Genomic DNA, 19778 nt, shown 5'->3' on the forward strand with positions numbered 1-19778 from the left:
ATACAATCTAATGGCACCAGCACATGGATTGGAACAGGAGAAAAGGAACTCCTCCTCCCACCAGCCCATGTACAGGATTGTCGATGGTGAAAATTTGGCACCCATAGAGGCGGCTCTACATTGAAGGTAAAAAATCTGATCAAAAATAAAATAATTGTGTTGTAGCAAAAAATGAACTAACATGACCAAACCTCTTTGAACTCTACACTATATGTGCTATAACAATGTAGAGGGAATGTCAGGGCATCCAGTGCCAAATTGGCAGGAATGCATGAATATAAAGACCAAACGTCCAAAGTGACCCACAGATATGTCTCCTGCCACTTAATTACCCTAGTATGAGACATCACTGTGGATGTGTCCTTAATATAGCCTGGCAGTTGCTTTATTTGTTTTATTTTAATTGAATAATTGTTTTATTGAAACTGCTTTTCCTAATATGAGATATGTAGTTTAAATGTTCTGTCATTCCATTTGTAAATATGCTTTGAACAAGGCTGTATGCCGAAATGCGTCAGCTGTTTTTAATCTTGACCGTTATGTAGCAAATAAAGATTTTCATGAGATTCTGGAGTTTCCGGCTACATCTTTCTTGGAGTTGCCGGAAAGAAATTTGCATGATTTCCCCATCAACACAGACAGTGTTGACAAGGAGATTAGCAATTGTCTTCTTATGGTGGGGGAGGGGGGCAGGAGTGGGCTGCCCCAGCTGGGAGAAGACAGTGATTATTGCTAGTCGCTATAGCAGTTGCTAGCGATAATCACAAGAGAATCCGGCAGGCTGGTTGTACCCAAGTTGAATGATCTATCAACCTGGTACATTCAGGCTGCCCACCTGCCCATAAGCGGTTCAAATTTCAGCTGGATTCAAACCACGTATGCTCGGCCTAACCATTGTGGGTCTGCAATTTGGTGCACAGTCATCACCAAGCAGTTAGCTGGAGATGACTTCTTACTGTGTATTTTCCTTATGGTTCTTCTGTTTCTTTTGCTATGGCTACGTGTGACGTCTTTACTTTCCATTTTGTTAATTGATAAAAATAAACTATTAACACTTCTATTTCTGAAAGCATTCTTAACCGATTCCCACCCAGCCTATTGTAGAATAAAAACTGAGTAGGACTGATCTTGTTCTAGGTAAACGTCACTGTTACTGGCTTCTTCTCCTCACACACAGATCCTGTGTGAAGAGAGTCAGATAACAGTGAGTTATCAATCAAACTGTATTTGTACTGTATACACAATTCTCTGGAATAAAGAGCACCTGTCACATTGTCCATCTGCCCATCGGCAGTATACCTGTCACCCATCAGTGTACCTGACGCCCATCAGCAGTGTGCCTGCTGCCCATCAGTACTCATCATTGCACTTGTCACCCATCAGCAGTGTAGAGTAGAGGTGGGTGAACGGTTTAGCCCGAGCATGAGTTCAGGCCGAACATTGGCTGTTCGCCCGTTCGACGAACACCCAAATTATCGAGTCCTGCCGAACAGTGCATTGGAAGCCCTGATTGGCTGAAGCAATGAAAGTTTTGCCCAATCGGCACAGAGCACTGTCAGAGTCATGATTGGAGACAGTAATGATGACTGTGCCCAATCGAGGCTCATTGCACTTAGTCGAGTGTGCTATAGTGATTCTATTGTTAGTGAGTCAGTGCACGTTTAACGCAGTACATTTCTGAAGTGCTAAACCCGCAGGACAGGAGTCACTGGTGAATGAAATATCATCCACCCTGCACAGGAAGGCACACACATTTTCCACAGCACACTTTAGTCAGGAAACAGTACTTGCAGCTTTGTTTTTATATTTTATTAGGGGAATTGAACTTAGATAGCGTTGAGGGTATTATGGGATGCCCACTTGATCATTGTAGTAAAGTCTTCAGGAACAACTACTATATACAGCCTATACTGTATATACACTTCTCCTTCTACCTCCAGCACAATATTGCTTGTAGAACAACAACTCCCAGCACCACCTGACATGGTCAGGGTTGTCTGACAAGAGCGCAATCAGACCATAGAAAATGTCTTTTGCAGGCAGGGACTGCGGGCCCCTTTGGTGGTGTAGCAAGGAGTCCCAGTGCTCAGCTGTCCTAATTCTGTGGCTACTGATCCCAGTACCACCTCTTCAGGCACTGTGTCAGGGCACCAATGGCAGGAGAAGTGCTCTAGGACCCAGCATCTCTACCAGCACTTGTCAGGGCACCAATGGCAGGAGAAGGACTCTAGGACCCAGCATCTCGATCAGCAATTCACATGGCCCCTATAAGGAAGCCTGTCAGTGGCTGCAGTTGCTGGTTGATCTTCAGCTCCTCCAGTGTGTTATCTCCTTGATATTCCTGTTCCTGTGTCTTCTGTTACCGACTCGGCTTGTCCTTGACCTGTCTTCTGATTGCTTCCTGTGTTCTACCTCAGCTATCCACCCTGACCACGTCCGCTCTAATACCCACTTGGCTCCTGACCTAGGCTTCCTTTGGACCATGCTCCAGTCTCAGCATTATCCGAGTCCTGCAAAACCTCACAGCTGTCACCTGTCTGCTGATTTTTATGCCAGCACACCAACTGTACTCTGGAACCTCTTGCACACAGTACAGCAGGTGGCCTGTGCTACTTTGGGCCTGAGCTCTCCTGTTTTCACCCTCAGGAGGTCTGGAACTTAGCCACACGGGAAGCCCTCTATCTTCATTGGCCTCCAGCACCAGGTACGGGATAATATCAACCAGCCAAGATGTCTGAGGCAGAGAAAGGTGCTTCAGCATTGGAGGCCCTATGTCAGCAGATGACGGCTCTTACACAAGCATTGCAGAGCTTACAAGATAGCTACTTTCAGCTGGAAGGGTGCCTTCACTCCCTCACTACCTCTAAGACTTCTGCAGATCCTAGCCAAGCTGATAGCTCCACTGCCTCCACTCCAACAGCCAGTTTTCCTGCTGCAGCCATGCCTGCAGTGTGACTACCACCTCCGGAGCCAAGAGTCCCCACTCCTGAGCGCTTTTCAGGTGACAGACAGAATTTCAGGGCCTACAGAAAGCATGTTAAATTTACTTTGCCCTGCGACTTTTTCTCTTGAGACTGTCAAGGTGGTTTTCAGCATCTCATTTTTGTCAGATGAGCCACAGTCCTGGGCTCATAACCTCCTTGAGCAAAAGAACTTAGTACTGAATGCAGTTGCCACCTTCTTTTAAGCTATGGCTATCCTATATGGCAATCCACAGCAGACTGCCAATGCCGAGTCTGCCCTTCATGCTCTAGTACAAGACAGATGACTGGAGGAGTATTATATTGTAGAGTTTCGCAAGTGGTCAGCTGATACCGGGTGGAATGATGCCGCAATAAAATACCAGTTCCGGCAAGGATTACCAGAAACTCTCAAGGACAAGTCTAGGCTAGGATTGAGGCTCCCATGCCATTAGAGACTGGTGGAGTATTATATTGTAGAGTTTCACAAGTGGTCAGCTGATACCGGGTGGAATGATGCCGCCCTAAAATACCAGTTCTGACAAGGCTAACCAGAGACTCTCAAGGACAAGTCTAGGCTAGGATTGAGGTTCCCATGCCATTATAGAATATAATCCAAGTCTCTATCCAACTAGACCGATGGCTGCAGGAGCAACAGTCTGAACACACTCAGACCTTCCTAGCCAAAGGTTCCAGGACCAACAATCCCAGTCTCGGTTACCCAGTCCATCAATACTTCTCATAGGGAACCCATGCAAATTTGACTACTCCACCCTGCTTTAACCTCTGAAGAGAGAGCATGCAGACAACAAGGTAACTTGTGTCTCTACTGTGGAGCTTCAAGCCACTTCCTTCGCAGTTGTCCTATTTGCCCAAGTAAGTCCAGACTTCTACCCCCTCCTATCTCCAGTTATCCGGGACTGTATCAACTCATGTAATTCTCCCCATCTCTCTGCAGGTGGCTGTAAAGGAAGTCAAGCTGTGGGCGATTAGTGACTCTGGAGCCTGTAGTTGCTTCTTGGACATCAACCTCACCAAGAACTTGCACATACCCCTAAAACTAAAGCAACAAAGAAGTACATTTAGCAGTTGACACTGCTCCCAGCTTTGACGTCATCAGGTCTCCTATATTCCCAGGCATCCTAGGGATACCCTGGCTGCAGGCCCACAACCGGTAAATTGACTGGCCCAAGGGAGTAATCATCTTATCTTCCTACTGTCGCCAACACTGTGGCATCCTTACGCCTGTCAACCCTTCAGTGTGTCTCTCCATTCTAACTACACTAGATCCCTGTTATGCCTTCCCTTGGGCTTACCTTGGTTTCCTTGATGTTTTTGACAAGAAAAGTGTTGATGCCCTGCCCCCCCCATAGGTCCTATGACTGCCCGATTGAGTTGCTCCCTGGAGCAGAAATACTATTCGGGCGAATCTTTCCTTTATCCGAGCTGGAGCTAGAGGCCCTCTGACAATATGAGGGATGATATTAATAATGGAGCTATGGACGAGGCAGAATCCCTATGGGTAGAACTTCAAAGAGAAGGCACTGTGGGGAAGGTAATATTGGGCGTATGCTATAGGCCCCCCAACCAAAGGGAGGAGGGGGAGGCGGACTTCCTTTTACAGATAGGATTGGCAGCAAGGATGGGAAATGTCATTATAATGGGGGATTTTAATTATCCAGATATAGACTGGGCAGAAGGAACCGCGCATTCAGCCAAGGCTCGGCTGTTCCTAAATGGTTTGCAGGACAATTTCATGGGTCAAATGCACCGACAAGAAACAATGCGGTACTTGACCTACTGATTACCAACAATACAGACCTGCTCACGGATATAGAAATACGGGACAACTTAGGAGACAGTGGCCATAGGTCAATTAGTTTCAGTATTAATTATAGTACTAGTAAACACAAGGGCAATATAAGGACACTGAATTTCAAAAGAGCCAATTTCCCAAAACTGCGCTCTCTGCTAGAAAATACCAAATGGGATAGAACCCTGGGAACAAAGAACACAGAGGAAAAATGGGAGTGCTTCAAAAGCATACTTAACAAAGGGATTGACCAGTGCATTCCAAAGGGAAATACATTTAAAAGAGAAAAACTAAACCCTGGGTGGCTAAACTCCAACATAAAATGCATATTAATGCTAAAGGAAAGGCCTTCAAAAAATACAAGACTGAGGGGTCATTGGCAGCATTCAAGCATTACAAAGAGTGTAATAAGAAATGTAAAGACGAAATCAGGGCGGCTAAAAAAGAACACGAGAGACATACAGCGGAAGAGAGTAAAAAGAACCCCAATCAATTCTTTAAGTATATAAACAGTAAGAAAGCAAGGCCAGAACACATTGGCCCCATAAAAGACGATAAGGGAGTTTTGGCCACAGAGGACAGGGAAAAGGCGGTAGTGTTAAATAATTTCTTCTCTTCAGTCTTCACAAAAGAATTGGGGGGGCTACACTAACCCAGCTTGTAAGGCCAAACTAAACAACACACCTCAGGAAATACCGCCATGGCTAACAGAAGATAGACTTAGAACTAAACTAGAGAAACTCAACATAAATAAATCACTGGGACCGGATGGCTTGCACCCGAGGGTTCTTAAAGAGCTCAGCCAGGTGATTGCCAGACCATTATTCTTGATCTTTAAGGATAGTTTACAGACGGGCATGGTGCCAGCTAATTGGAAAAAAGCCAACGTGGTACCAATATTTAAAAAGGGGCCGAGATATATCCCGGGTAACTATAGGCCGGTCAGCCTAACATTAGTAGTCTGCAAGATTTTGGAGGGGATGTTAAGGGACCACATACAAGACTTTAGTAATGAAAACGGTATTATTAGTAGTAATCAGCATGGATTTATGAAAAATTGTTCTTGCCAAACCAATCTATTAACCTTCTATGATGAAGTGAGCTGCCACCTAGATAAAGGTAAGCCTGTGGATGTGGTGTACCTGGACTTTGCAAAGGCCTTTCCCGACAAACGCTTACTGTTCAAACAAAGGAAGGTAGGAATGGACTATAAGGTGAGTACCTGGATAGAGAACTGGCTCCAGGGGAGGTTGCAAAGGGTGGTGATTAATGGGGAGTACACAGATTGGGCGGGTGTGGAAAGCGGGGTCCCCCAGGGTTCTGTCCTGGGGCCAATGCTGTTTAATTTATTCATAAATGATCTAGAGGAGGGGATATCGAGTAAAATCTCAGAATTTGCGGATGATACTAAACTAAGCAGGCCAATATCTTCTGGGCAGGATGTGGAAACCTTACAGGTGGACCTGAACAAAATTATGGGGTGGGCAACTACATGGCAGATGAGGTTTAATGTTGAAAAATGTAAAGTGGGTGCCAGAAAGCAAGCTACTCACTAGGGGGGGGGGACCTCTGGGTGAGTCTAGGATGGAAAAGGACCTGGGGGTACTGGAAGACAACAGGCTTGGCAGTGGCATGCAATGCCAAGCCACTGCAAGCAAAGCCAACAGAATACTGGGATGTATAAAAAAGGGGATTCACTCCAGAAATAAAGAGATTATTCTCCCACTCCCACACGTCTGGAGTATGCTGTCCAGCTCTGGGCACCGGTCCTCAGGAAGGATGTGCTGGAACTGGAGAAAGTCCAGAGAAGGGCAACAAAAATAAGGGGAATGGAGGACATCAGCTATCAGGAAAGACTAAAAGCACTGAACTTATTCTCTTTGGAGAAGAGACGATTGAGGGGGTATATGATATCAATGTACAAATATTGTACTGGCAACCCTAGCATATGGAAAAACCTATTCAGAGAAAGGAAATACAATAAGACACGTGGCCACTCACTAAAACTAGAGGAAAGGCGGTTTAACCTTAAAATACACAGGGCGTTCTTCACTGTCAGAGCAGTAAGGATGTGGAATTCTCTTCCGCAAACAGTCGTATCAGCAGGGAGCATTGATAGTTTCAAAAAACTATTAGATGGGCACCTTAAAGACCACAACATAGAGGGGTATACAATGTATGGCTAACAGCAAACACACACACACATCATCGGTTGAACTGGATTGACTGGTGTCTTTTTTTCAACCTCACTAACTATGTAACTATGTAATATATAGATGAAAACCTAGCCAAAGTATTCATCTGCCCCTCCTCTTCACCTGCTGCAGCTGGCATCTTCTTTGTCTATCATTCTCTCTGACAATGCATTGATTATAGGAACCCTAATAAAATTACCATCAATAACAGATACCAACTGCCTCTTGTTCCTGAGTTATTCCAAAGGTTCCAAACGGCTTGAGTTTTCACAAAGTTGGACTTACGGGGGCCTACAACATGGTTAGTATTAGGTAAGGTGACGAGTGGAAGACCGCCTTCCGTACATGCTTTGTTAACTTCGAGTACCTTCGGACTATGTAACGCCCCCACGGCATTCCAACATTTTGTGAATGACATCTTTAGGGAATACTTTGACCTGTTCTTAATCGTCTACCTGGACGACATACTAATTTTCTCAGCCTCACTTGAACTCCATCGAGCGCATGCCAGAAAAGTGTTAAAGACCTTAAGAACCCATGGCTTATACGCCAAAGCAGAGAAGTGCGAGTTCGAGAAACAATCTATCCAGTTCTTAGGACTCATAATCTCCACAGTAGGGATCAGCAATCTTGCAATGCCCTGCACCTTCTGACAGGAAAGGGGTCCAGAGTTTTGTGGGCTTTACAAATTTTCATAGGAAATTTATTAGAAATTTCTCGGCTATCATTGCCCTGATATCCCAGCTCACTCGCCTGCACTCGCTCTTCTCCTGGAAGCAGGATTCTCAACAGCTTTTGAACAACTGAAGGCTCTCTTCACCTCTGCTCCTTTTTTGTAACACCTGGATCCAGCTCTTTCCTTTGTCCTCAAGGTGGACTGGACACATTCCAAAGTAGCTATGGAAGCCGTGCTCTCAGCGTCAGGGCCCAAAGGCCCTGCTTCACCCAGTAGCCTTTTGTTCCAGGAAGCTGTATCAGGCCGTGAGAAACTACAATGTGGGTGACTCCTGGCAATTAAAGTTGCCCTCGAAGAATGGAGGTACCTGCTGGAGGGCATTAACCACCCAATTATGATTTTCACAGATCACAAAAATCTTGGAATATCTAAGATCTGCAAAATGGCTAAGACCTCGACAAGCCAGATGGGCCCTATTCTTTTCTAGATTTAATTTCCACTTGACATGCCGCCCAGGTTCTAAAAACGGGAAGGCTGATGCCCTGTCCAGGATCTTCCCTGAATCTACTGAATGCGCTCCTTCAAACACCATCTTATCTGCCCAAAATGTTTTTCTGATTCAACCCAGCCTAAAGGCATCCATTGAACAAGCTTCTGCATCTTGCCCTGAATTGGAACATGACTCAGGGAGGCTGAATTGATTATTTTGGCACCAGGACAAAGTCTTCGTACCTCAGGAAGCAAGGTCTCAGGTTCTCAGGACATTCCACGACCAAAAATCTTTCAGGGCATTTTGGGGCATGTAAAACTAACAAGCTCATTCAGCAGTCCTTTTGGTAGCCTAACCTCAGTTAGGACTGTAGATCCTACTTCAAGTTATGCATGATATGTCTGCTTAGCAAAGGAGACAAAGCCAAAGCCTGGGGGTTATTGAGACCCTTGCCTTTCCCTAATCGCCCCTGGGAAATGATTTCTTTGGATTTTATTGTTGGCCTTCCTCGCTCTAAAGGATTCACGACCATCTTTGTTGTGGTAGACTGACTATCAGAAATGGCCCACTTCATATCAATGATTGGTACTCTGCAGCGGAAACGGCTCACACTTTTATCAAGGAGATCATCAGACTTCACAGACTCCCAAAGAACATTGTCTCAGACCCGTGATGCAGATTACCTCCAGGTTTTGGAGAGCCCTTTGTAAAGCCTTGGAAGTGGAACTCCGCCTATTATCTGCCTACCATCCCCAAAGTAATGGACAAACAGAATGCACAAACCAAACCCTGGAGCAATACCTTCGCTGCTTTTCAATTTTTTTCCCAAGATAACTGGGCATCCCTGCTCCCACTGGTGGAATTCGCCTATAATAACTCTGTAAATTCAGCTACGAATGGGCTAATTATGCATTCCACCCTGCTGTCCTGCCTGAAACTATGCCTGAAACTACTGTACCCGCCTTGCAGGACAGACTTGTTTTCATGCAAAACATATATCAGGTTCTCCAGGAGTCCATATAGAAAGCCCAAGAGGATTACAAAAAACACTTTGATCAGAAATGGAGGAGGAATTTTGCCTTCAAGGTAGGGGACAAAGTGTGTCTGTTTACAGCCAACTAGGGATGGGCTTAATGTTTGAGTCAAACGTAAGTTCGACTCGAACATCAGCTGTTCTTGTGTTCGCTGAACACACAAACAAATGAGTGCGCTCGGCGGGAAGTTCGCCCGCAGATGAGCGTACCATAATGCACTGCGCTGGTGCAGTGAATAAATTACTGATGATTGGCCAAAGTATGCACATGATCTGTATGCTTTGGCCAATCACAGCACAGTGTGCTGTCAGAGCCATGATTGGCCAAAGTTGACAGAGATTTCCCATAGACGCCAATGAGCACTGAAAGCTGAAAATTGGTTTAGGCAGGAAGGGGTGAAAGTGCCCTGTATTTAAGTGGTTAAGGGGAACCCTATGACAAAATTAAAAAAAAATGGCGTGGGGACCCCCCCCCCCCCCCCCCACAATCCATACCAGGCCCTTTGGGTCTAATACAGACTTTAAGGGGAAAATCGCCAAAATTAAAAACAAAAACGGCATGGGGCCCCCCAAAATCCATACCAGACCCTTATCCAAGCAAGCAGCTTGGCTGGCCAGTATGGGGGGGGGAGATGAGCGAGCACCCCCCTCTGGACCATACCAGTCTACTTGCCCTCAACATGGGGAGGGTGCTTTGGGGACCCCACACCATTTTTTTTTCAATCTGTACCAGACCCGATGGGCCTGGTACAGACTGGGGGGACCCCATGCCGTTTTCTTTTCATTTTTTTTCATCTGTATTTCTGGGAGCTGACAATACATTACAGCCGCAAGCAAGTTTAAATGACATTTTTTTCCTTTAGAAATGTCAGTATTGCTGCAGCAGGCTACATACATCGTACAGATGCACCACTTTACAGGCACATTAAGGGGACCCACCAGGCATGATATTTAAAGGAATTTTTCATTTTTATTGTTTCACTTTAAGCATTATTAAAATCACTGCTCCTGCAAAAACGATTGTTTTAACATTTTTTTTTTTTTTTTGCATTGATACATGTCCCCCCAGTGTAGTACCCAGATCCCCATACACTTTTTATGGCAATAACTTGCATATAAGCCTTTAAAATGAGGACTTTTGATTTTTCATGTTCGTGTCCTATAGACTTTAATAAAGTTTGCATGTTTGCTAGAACTTTTTCCCTGTTGGAGATGTTCTAGTGCCCATCACTACTGCAAACCTGAAATTGGCCTGCCCTTCGCAGACGCTAGGGCCAAGGTATATGGCCCCTTTAGGATCAAACAGGAAATTAACCCAGTGGCATAGGAACTGTCTCTGCTTGACTCATATAGGATTCATCTGGTCTTTCACACCTCCTTGCTTAAACCATTTGTTCCAAATCCATTTCCAGTGAGAGCGAAGACACCTCCTCCACCAGTGACTATTTGAGAGGACACAGAATTCGATGTGGGATCAATCCTGGACTGCAGGAAGCGAGGGAGACAAACCCAATTTCTAATAAAATGGAAAGGGTATCCACCCAAAGAAAGCTCCTGGGAGCCCAAAGACAATGTACATGCCCCCAAATTCCTCCAAGAGTTTCGGGCCAAATACAGAGAAAATTGGCCAAATGGGCAACCGGGGGCTGACTATCAGGGGGGGGGGGTACTGTCAGGGCACCAATGGCAGGAGAAGGATTCTAGGACCCAGCATCTCTACCAGCACTTCACATGGGCCTTTATAAGAAAGCCTGTCAGAGGCTGTCATTGCTGGTTAATCTTTGGTTCCTCCAGTGCGCTATCTCCGTTATATTCCTGTTCCTGTGTCTCCTGTTACCGACCCAGTTTGTCCTTGACATGTCTCCTGCTTGCTTCCTGTGTTCGACCTCGGCTATCCACCTGATCACATCCGCTCTGACACCCACCTGGCTCCTGACCACGCTCCAGCCTCAGCATTATCCGTGTCCTGCAACTTCTCACGGGAGCCACCTGTCTACTGATTATAATAGAAAGCCAAATATAAACCTAAAATAGCTGAGCTTTCATCACGATAATAGTAATTGAAGAGAAATGAGCAAAAACCCTCCATGGGGGCTTTAAGGGGCTCAGGTGTAATCAACACATGTGAAAGAGTATATATATATATATATATATATATATATATACAGTATATATATATATATATATATATATATATATATATAAACAAACTCATTTTTATTGTACACACAATATTGGTACACATACTGTAGAAAATACATTAAAAAAAGGGCGGTTGTGGGGGGGCGTGGCTACCAGCGCAGCGGATGGACGTTCTTTGAGTCTGCTCCGCCGGCCACCCTAAGACATACGCCGCATTCAGGGCTGCTCTCGTCCCTACGACCTGCTGCACCGCTCAGTGAGTGCCCGCTGAAGCCGCCGTGATGACCCGCAACAAGAAGAAGGAGACCGGACAGCTCAATAAGCTGTCCGGCTTCTTCATCTCACAGGCGCATGGACTCCAACAAAATGGCGGCCGCGGACCTGGACCCGCTCGGAACGCTAAGCAGGACGCAGGAGCAGCGGGACCGCTTGCTAAACTCCCTCCATTGAAACCACTGCACCCGCAGCACAGGGTGATAGGGAACCCGGACAGCGGATCTTCCTCGGGATCGCCCTCCCCTCCATCGCCGACCTCCAGAAGCCCAGCCAAGAGCAGGCAGAGAAGGGACTCGCCTCCTGGAGTGTATGAAGGCTCAGGTATGGACACTGCTATCCCCCCCTCCACTCTGGCACCGCAGCTACCCTCAGACACATCCCAGTCTGCCCAACAATCTGCTGGGAGAAACCCCATATCTGAATCTGCTATGAGAGCCATGCTGTTCTCTTTGCAGGCTAACCTGCAGGCTGAGATAAAACAGCAGACGCAGTAAATTACTGCAGAAATATCTGCCTTGGGGACCAGGATTGGGTCTGTGGAACAGTCTGTGCACATTCATGCTGAAACCATCAACTCGGTCATAGACCGTTTAAACAACCAAACGGATGAAATCTCCTGGTTGAAGAATAAAGTGGCGGATCTGGAGGATCGCTCCAGACGCAACAATATAAAACTGAGAGGCATTCCTGAAGCGATCTCCCCTGAACAATTGCAGCAACATGTTGTCTCTTTATTCAAACTGCTTGTCCCTACTCTGCATGAATCGGAACTTCTTATTGATCGGATCCACAGACTGCCCAAGCCAGCGTTCCTGGAGGGTAATGTACCACGGGATGTTCTACTTAGAGTCCACTTTTTCACTGCCAAGGACAAAATAATGCTTGCGTCCAGACAGAGTGGACACTGAACCCTATCGCAACATACAATTACTGCCAGATCTATCCAGGCACACGCTGATGGCCAGACGCAACCTCTCTACCATAACCAAGGCTCTGCGTAACCACCAAATCCAACATAAATGGCGGTACCCAGCGACTCTCCTGGTGACACATGGAGGCTCCACGGCAGTGATCAGATCCCTAGAGGAAGGTCTCGCTATGCTCAGGAAATGGAACATTCTCCCGGCTGATCAAGCTTCTGCTCCAATCTCGTCACCTCTGCGCCCACTGGACAGTGAATGGCAGGTGGCGTCCCGAAAACGGTCTTCCAGGCCTTCCTCAACCCATACCAGCCCTAATCACCACTGATGACCTACGATGTGTCTATGGCCTTTGAAAGATGTTCTCTCTTTCGGCCCTCCATTGGTTTTTTTTGCGAGTTTCTCGCACGCGAGCTGCTGAGACGGCTCTTTTTTTATGTTCTTCTACGGTTCTTTTTTCTTTTTTTGTTTTTGTTTATTGGTTTCTCAACACTTTCTTCGCGACAAATGCCTTGCCTGTGTGTACCATCTGCTCTGCCTTGCTCGTTGCCTTGCCTGAAACATGACCATCAAATTTTTGTCTATTAACGCTAACGGTCTAAATCATCCGGCCAAGAGGCGTTCTTTGTGGAAGGAGGCATTGCTTCATAGAGCAGACGTGCTGGCAGTTCAGGAGACCCATTTTCAGGCCGACAAAGTGCCATGCCATGGGCACAAGAACTATCCACAGGTCTTCTTGGCTTCCAGCACTGAAAAGAAAAGAGGGGTCATGCTAGCCTTTCGCGACTCTCTCACAGTGCCTATACACAAGTCAGTACTGGACCCGGACGGCAGGTATATTATAGTGACCTGTGACCTCAATGACCTTCCGCTCACATTGGTGAACGTATATGCTCCAAACTCCCACCAGGTTCGCTTTCTGCGAAGGATCCTTAAGAGGGTATCAGCGCTCCAATACGGTCATTTGTTGTTATGTGGAGATTTTAATGCTGTTGTCGACCCCGGGTTGGACTCTTCGGCGTCCCCCCGGGGCCGACAGCAATCTTTGGGGCAGGTGATCCATGAGGAAAAACTGTTTGACGTGTGGCGATGCCACCATGCCATGGAGCAGGACTATTCTTTTTTTTCTTCTAGGCATCACTCATATTCTCGCATAGATATGTTCTTTGTTGACATGTTCTTATTGGGTAAGGCCTCCTCTTCTGCGGTCAACGACATCACGTGGTCGGACCACGCGGCGGTGGAATTGACCATAGAGGACACGGCAAAGTGTAATAGTGCTTATATCTGGAGATGTGACCTTAAAATGTTGCAGAATGAGAAGTGTAGATCCTACGTATCTCAGCAATTGCAGGACTTTCTCCACCTTAACGGTACCTCTGTCTCTGATCCGTGGGTGCTGTGGGGTGCACAAAAGGCCTTCATACGAGGGGTGTGCATCCAGCAGCAGGCACGGCTCAAGAGGCAGCGGAGGGATCAGGTTTCCATTCTGACACACAAGATTCACGTTTTAGAAACAAATAACAAAGCAAACCCTACTGATTCCGTGTCCCGGGAACTTCTTGCGCTGAGACAAGAATTGCGCCTTCTCCTTCTGGAACAATCCAATAGACAATTTCAATATCTTAAACAAAAATACTACTGCCAAGCCAATAAGGCTGGCAAATTTTTGGCAACACAGGTTAAGCGCAAACAGGCTAAATCCAGAATCCCCTTCCTCTTCCACCCGTCACCTGCGTCTAAAATTACTCATCCGCAAGCCATTGCGGATGCGTTTGCTGATTTTTATAGTGCCTTGTACAACCTTGGGGATAACCCGTCTGAACATCATCCGTCCGCGGAGGATATTAACCGATTCCTCAACGCGGTGTCCCTACCCTCCCTTTCAGAAAGCCAATTGCTTACACTTAACTCTCCGATCACGCCCGCGGAGGTGCGCTCCAGTATCACATTGTTACCGAAAGGTAAATCGCCTGGCCCCGACGGGTTTTCCAACGAATTTTATCAACTATTTAGTCAACACTTAAGTCCTACTATGACGGAAGTCTATAACAAGGCAATGGTAGTTTCCGCATTACCCTCAGATATCCTAAGTGCCCATATTGTCACGTTACCCAAACCAGGTAAAGACCCCAACACACCGGCCAATTTTCGCCCCATTTCCCTACTAAATTCTGATGCAAAAATTTACGCCCGTATCCTGTCCAAACGCATTCAAACTATTCTCCCCACGCTTGTACATAGGGATCAGATGGGCTTCACATCAGGTAGGCAGACCTCTGATGCAACAAGGAGACTCTTGGGCATCATGCATCAGGCACATTCCTCCAAACTTCCCTCTGTTCTATTAACCCTCGATGCCGAAAAAGCGTTCGACAGAGTTCATTGGGGCTATATGCGAGCTACACTCCAAAAATTTGGCTTTTCAGGACCCATTCTATCCGCTGTAATGGCCCTCTATTCCTCACCGACGGCACAAGTGTACACTTCGGGCACGCTATCCAAAACCTTCAATATAACTAATGGTACAAGGCAGGGCTGTCCCTTATCTCCCACAATCTTTAATTTGATTATAGAGCCATTGGCCGAAACAATTCGATCCAACCCCCTCATCACAGGTTTTAAAACGCATACATACCATCATAAGATCAATCTCTTTGCAGATGATATTATCATGATGCTCACTCACCCAGAAGTTTCGCTTCCAGCGGCTTACACCACACTCCTATCTTACAGTAGGGTTTCGCTTTATAAGCTTAACGCCTCTAAGTCCACAGTCCTCAATTTAGGGGTCCCCGCCACGCTCCAATCTAAACTGCAAGCCTCCATTCTTATCCCATGGTCCTCAGACAGCATCCATTACTTGGGTATTGATCTAACGGCCAACCCCCTTAGACTACTACCTGTGAATGTCAGCAGGCTGGTGTCCAAGATTAACGCGGACATCTCTCGCATGCATGCTCCCTACTTCTCCTGGAGTGGAAGAGTAGCGGCCTATAAAATGTTTATACTGCCCCAAATATTATACCTCTTCAGAGCACTTCCCATTCACTTTCCGGCTACTCATCTTCTCAAATTGACTAGGCTGATGTCGGCTTATATATGGGGAGGCAAGCGCCCCAGATGCGCCGCCTCAATTTTAGTTAAGAAAAAACAGTTTGGGGGAGCATCCGTCCCTGACATAACTACCTACTATAGAGCCACGATACTGGCCCAACTGCGACAATGGATCACGACCCAGGAACCACCTATGTGGGTGGAACTGGAGCGAGATTTGTCGCCGACGGGGGACCTGAGAACCTTGCTCCTGAGTGACAGGTGGAAGGAATGGAGGCTCATAGACCTACCGCCCACAGTGCAAGCAACATTAAGGGTATGGCGCCTATCCCCGGTGTCTCCGGATGTACGAGATATTACTGCCTCGTGCACACTGCCAATCGATATTCTTGCCTGTCATATACCTGATCTTCCAATGCGCCTGTTAAAGCGGTGGAACATCTCCACCATTAACTCACTATAGGCCTGTGGATCCCTCACTCCTATTATGGATCTAATTCACAAATATAACCTCCCTCAATATATGCACTATCACCTTCTGCGCATAACTCATTTTTTGCAGGACCATCCCCTGCGGTCGATCTTGGTCGATGGCAGGATATGGGACCTTCTCTCGAAAACGCTGACGAGAACCCCCAAATTATCACACTATTACGATGCTCTGTTGGACAATTCTGAGTTTTACAAAACCACTCACATGTTCCGATGGGATAACGACCTTGGCATTACGTTCTCTATTTCCCAGTGGAAGTCTGCCCTCACAACCATATACAAATACTCGCACTGCGCAAATCATTGGGAGATGTCCCAAAAAATAACGAATAGGTGGTATTACACACCTTACCGTCTGGCGGGCTTCTCTCAATCCTACTCTCAACTTTGCTGGAGGGAATGCTCTCAAGTAGGGACTCTACTCCACGTTTTGTGGTCCTGTCCTTCCTTGACGAGCTACTGGCACCAGATATTCAGATATATGTCCTCTCACACCGGGTGCATATTGAAACCGACCCCGGCATTAGCCTTACTACACCTGGGGATTACTGATATACCGGCCCAATATAGACCCTGGGTTACACATGTGTTACTTGCGGCTCGCACATCTGTGCTTCGCAGATGGAAAGTTAAGGAAACTCCAAACCTCACGGATGTGGTTCAGCTACTTAAAGTTAACTACCAGCTCGAAAGAGCTCTAGCAATAAATAGGCTACAATTGCAATCCTTTAATGCATGTTGGGACTTTTGGGCCTTGAAGCCATCCTGAGTTAATGTTGTCTTATTGTTGGATGTGATGCACTTGCTTGTATTGCTTGTATTACTTGCGTTATTTGATTGACTTGATTGATAACCTATCATACGTGCTCATAGCGGATGTTACTGCTCGTAATCACAATTTTGAGAAATGATTTGATTTTGCTTTGTTTCTTCTTATTTCTCTGTTATGTCTTCAAAACTGAATAAAAACTATTTGCATAAAAAAAAAAAAAAAGGGCGGTTGTGGAAATAAAATGCATACAATACAGCATCAACAAGGAATGACAACCTAGAAAGACCCAACCCCTAGGATGGTGGGGTGGGTGAGGCCCAACGCACTTGGAATGCTATAAAGTAGGTTTCCTCTTCTTCAGGGGCACAATGGTTTAATATATTCTGTGAATACATGTACATCAATAAATATATGTTTTTGAACAAAGCAATTTTATATTTTTGTTTTTCATAGCATCAAGGTAATTTAGTCATATGAAGACTAACCTAGTATGCTGTATGCAAAGTACAAACCCACAACCAGGAATAAAAAACGATAGAAAAGCTTCTGCACATCCGCCCACAGGCTGCAGGGGGCATGTGCCACCATTAGTGGTTAATGTGTATCAGTGTCCATACATAGCAAAAATGAGAATAAGGTAGATGATTTTTGAAGGTAGTACTTCTGGCAATAGGATGATTGGAAGTAGATTTTCCCCTATACCCAACAATGCATGTAATGTAAACATGGCATGCCCAAAAAGATAGAGAGTAAAGGAAAAGCATTGGCATCAAGGTGTAGCAGTTCTTTTTGACTCATGAGTATAACAGCTGGCAGGGGAGCAGTTTCTTGTGTGACAAGTCCAAATTTAACAGAGGATCTATCTGCCAGATGAATGGAAAATCCGTGAGATTTAGGTTGCAGTGGTATCTGCTGCTGAGAAGTGAATGTTAAGTTGATGAAACAGCTGCAGGCTTCAGATAATGGTGGAAACTGGAAAACTCTTCATGGAATCTGTAATAAGATGGAGAGAACAAGGTGATTTGAGCTGGCTGGCACAAGTGACCGAAGAATTGGTCAAGCACTTACAGAGCTTGGCAGAACAGGTCAGCATGCAATGACCTGCTTCTCAACACTGCAGGCAGAGATTGTTCTGCCAACAGGATATATGTCCTTCTGGAGGTAATGAAGGGTGAATTAGGGCTATCTGCATCAGTTCTGGTCCTCAGGAACTGGATGTGGCCAAACTTACCTGAATGGGCTGGAGCCCTTGGCAAAAGCCACATGGGACTGGGTTGACTAGTGACCCTCTCCATCCTGAATCTCTCAGTTGCTGATCAGTTTGAATAGCCAGGTTCTGTAACATAGTCTTTAACTGATCTGCGGCCTTCTTGGAGCACATGCAGTTTCTGCAGTGGATGATTACTGTAGGTCGTCATACATCTGTGTCATAGCTTCAAATAAAGTAGACATCATTGACACAGTTGCACTTTTCTGTTCCTACAGGCAATGAGCCCATGACTGTGATGCACCTTGCCATAGCCAGATGACGAACCCCAACGTGATCACTTCAAGTGAAAAGGTGCTGGGCTGCAGAGCAAAGTATAGCTGCCAATTATTGCGTAAAGCTCTGAATTTTCCTCAGTCACTAGAAACATTTTTAGGAATGTGTACTGTGTTTTGGGCATCATCATGACTTCAGGTGCAGCTGGGTCCCACCAAAATCCATAACAGACCGCTATCCGAGCATGCACCCTGGCAGGTCAGGAAAGGGGGGGGGGACAAGCGAGCACCTTATCCCTGGGCTGTGGGGGTCTGCGGGTGGGGGCTTATCGGGATCTGGAAGCCCCCTTTAACAAGATTCCCAAATCCTGGCCCCCCTCTATGTGAATGGGTATGGGGTCCATAGTACCTCTACCCATTCACCAAAAAAGTGTCAAAAAAGAAACACACACACAGTTTTTGAAAATTCCTTTATTAAAAATAAAAATACAATGTCCCTAGATGTAGATCCATCATCAATCAGGATGCCTACAGCCATCTCTGGATCAGAAAAAAAAATTGCCTCTGCCTGCGACGAATGCTAACTGCCTGCTTCCTGCTCTGCTGTTTGACAGTTCCTTTAAAGATGAAGGGCGGGGCCACCTGGCATCGTCACCCATGAGACATCACAGACCATTGCATGCTGCCCCCTTACCTATAAAAGAACTGTCAAAAAAAGGGCTCCTTAACAACCAGCTATTCACTGTGCCCTGGTTAGGCAAAGCTTTGCCCAATCAGGGCTTAGAATGCACTATGCAGCACGCCAGGGGCGTAACTACAGGGGTTGCAGGGGTTGCAATTGCAACCGGGCCTCATGCTCCAGGGGGCCTGTGCGGCTCCACTGTACACCTGGATAGGAGGGGGCAAGGGGGCAGCATGTAGAGAAATCACTGTCCTCCTTTTTCCTCCTGTAGCTGCAGGAGGAAAATGGAGGAGATTGGTTCCTCTGTATGCTAAATCAGTTCCTCTGTATGTAAGGTCACACTTGCGACCGGGACCTGGCATTCCACCACCGTGGGGAGGCCCCAAGATGGCAGGAAGGGGGCCCACTGCAGAACTTGTGAAAGGGTCCCGCAACCATCAATGGGAAGAGCCCCAGGCTTTAAGGGAAGGGCACCGGCCAGGGGTCCGGGGGGCCCTTTATGGTTTCTTGCACCGGGGCCCTGAAGGTTCTAGTTACACCTCTGCAGCACGCAGTGCATTGTGGGATGCGCGGCGGGGGAATATCCTGCCGAGCGCCCTGCAAATTCGGGTGTTCAACAAACGGGCGAACAGGCCATGTTCGGGCCAAACGTTTGCGCCACTCGTCAAACTCCATCAGTAATAGAGGTGGAGTTTGGAACAGCAGGTGTAGCAGGTATGGAGAGTGCCTGGATGCTTTCTTCAATCTGAGTATAGCTTCCCTGCAGATTTTTGACTGATTGAGTGAGT

Source organism: Pelophylax lessonae (assembly GCF_965119305.1).
Source record: "Pelophylax lessonae genome assembly, chromosome: 6".
Classification (NCBI taxonomy): domain Eukaryota; kingdom Metazoa; phylum Chordata; class Amphibia; order Anura; family Ranidae; genus Pelophylax; species Pelophylax lessonae.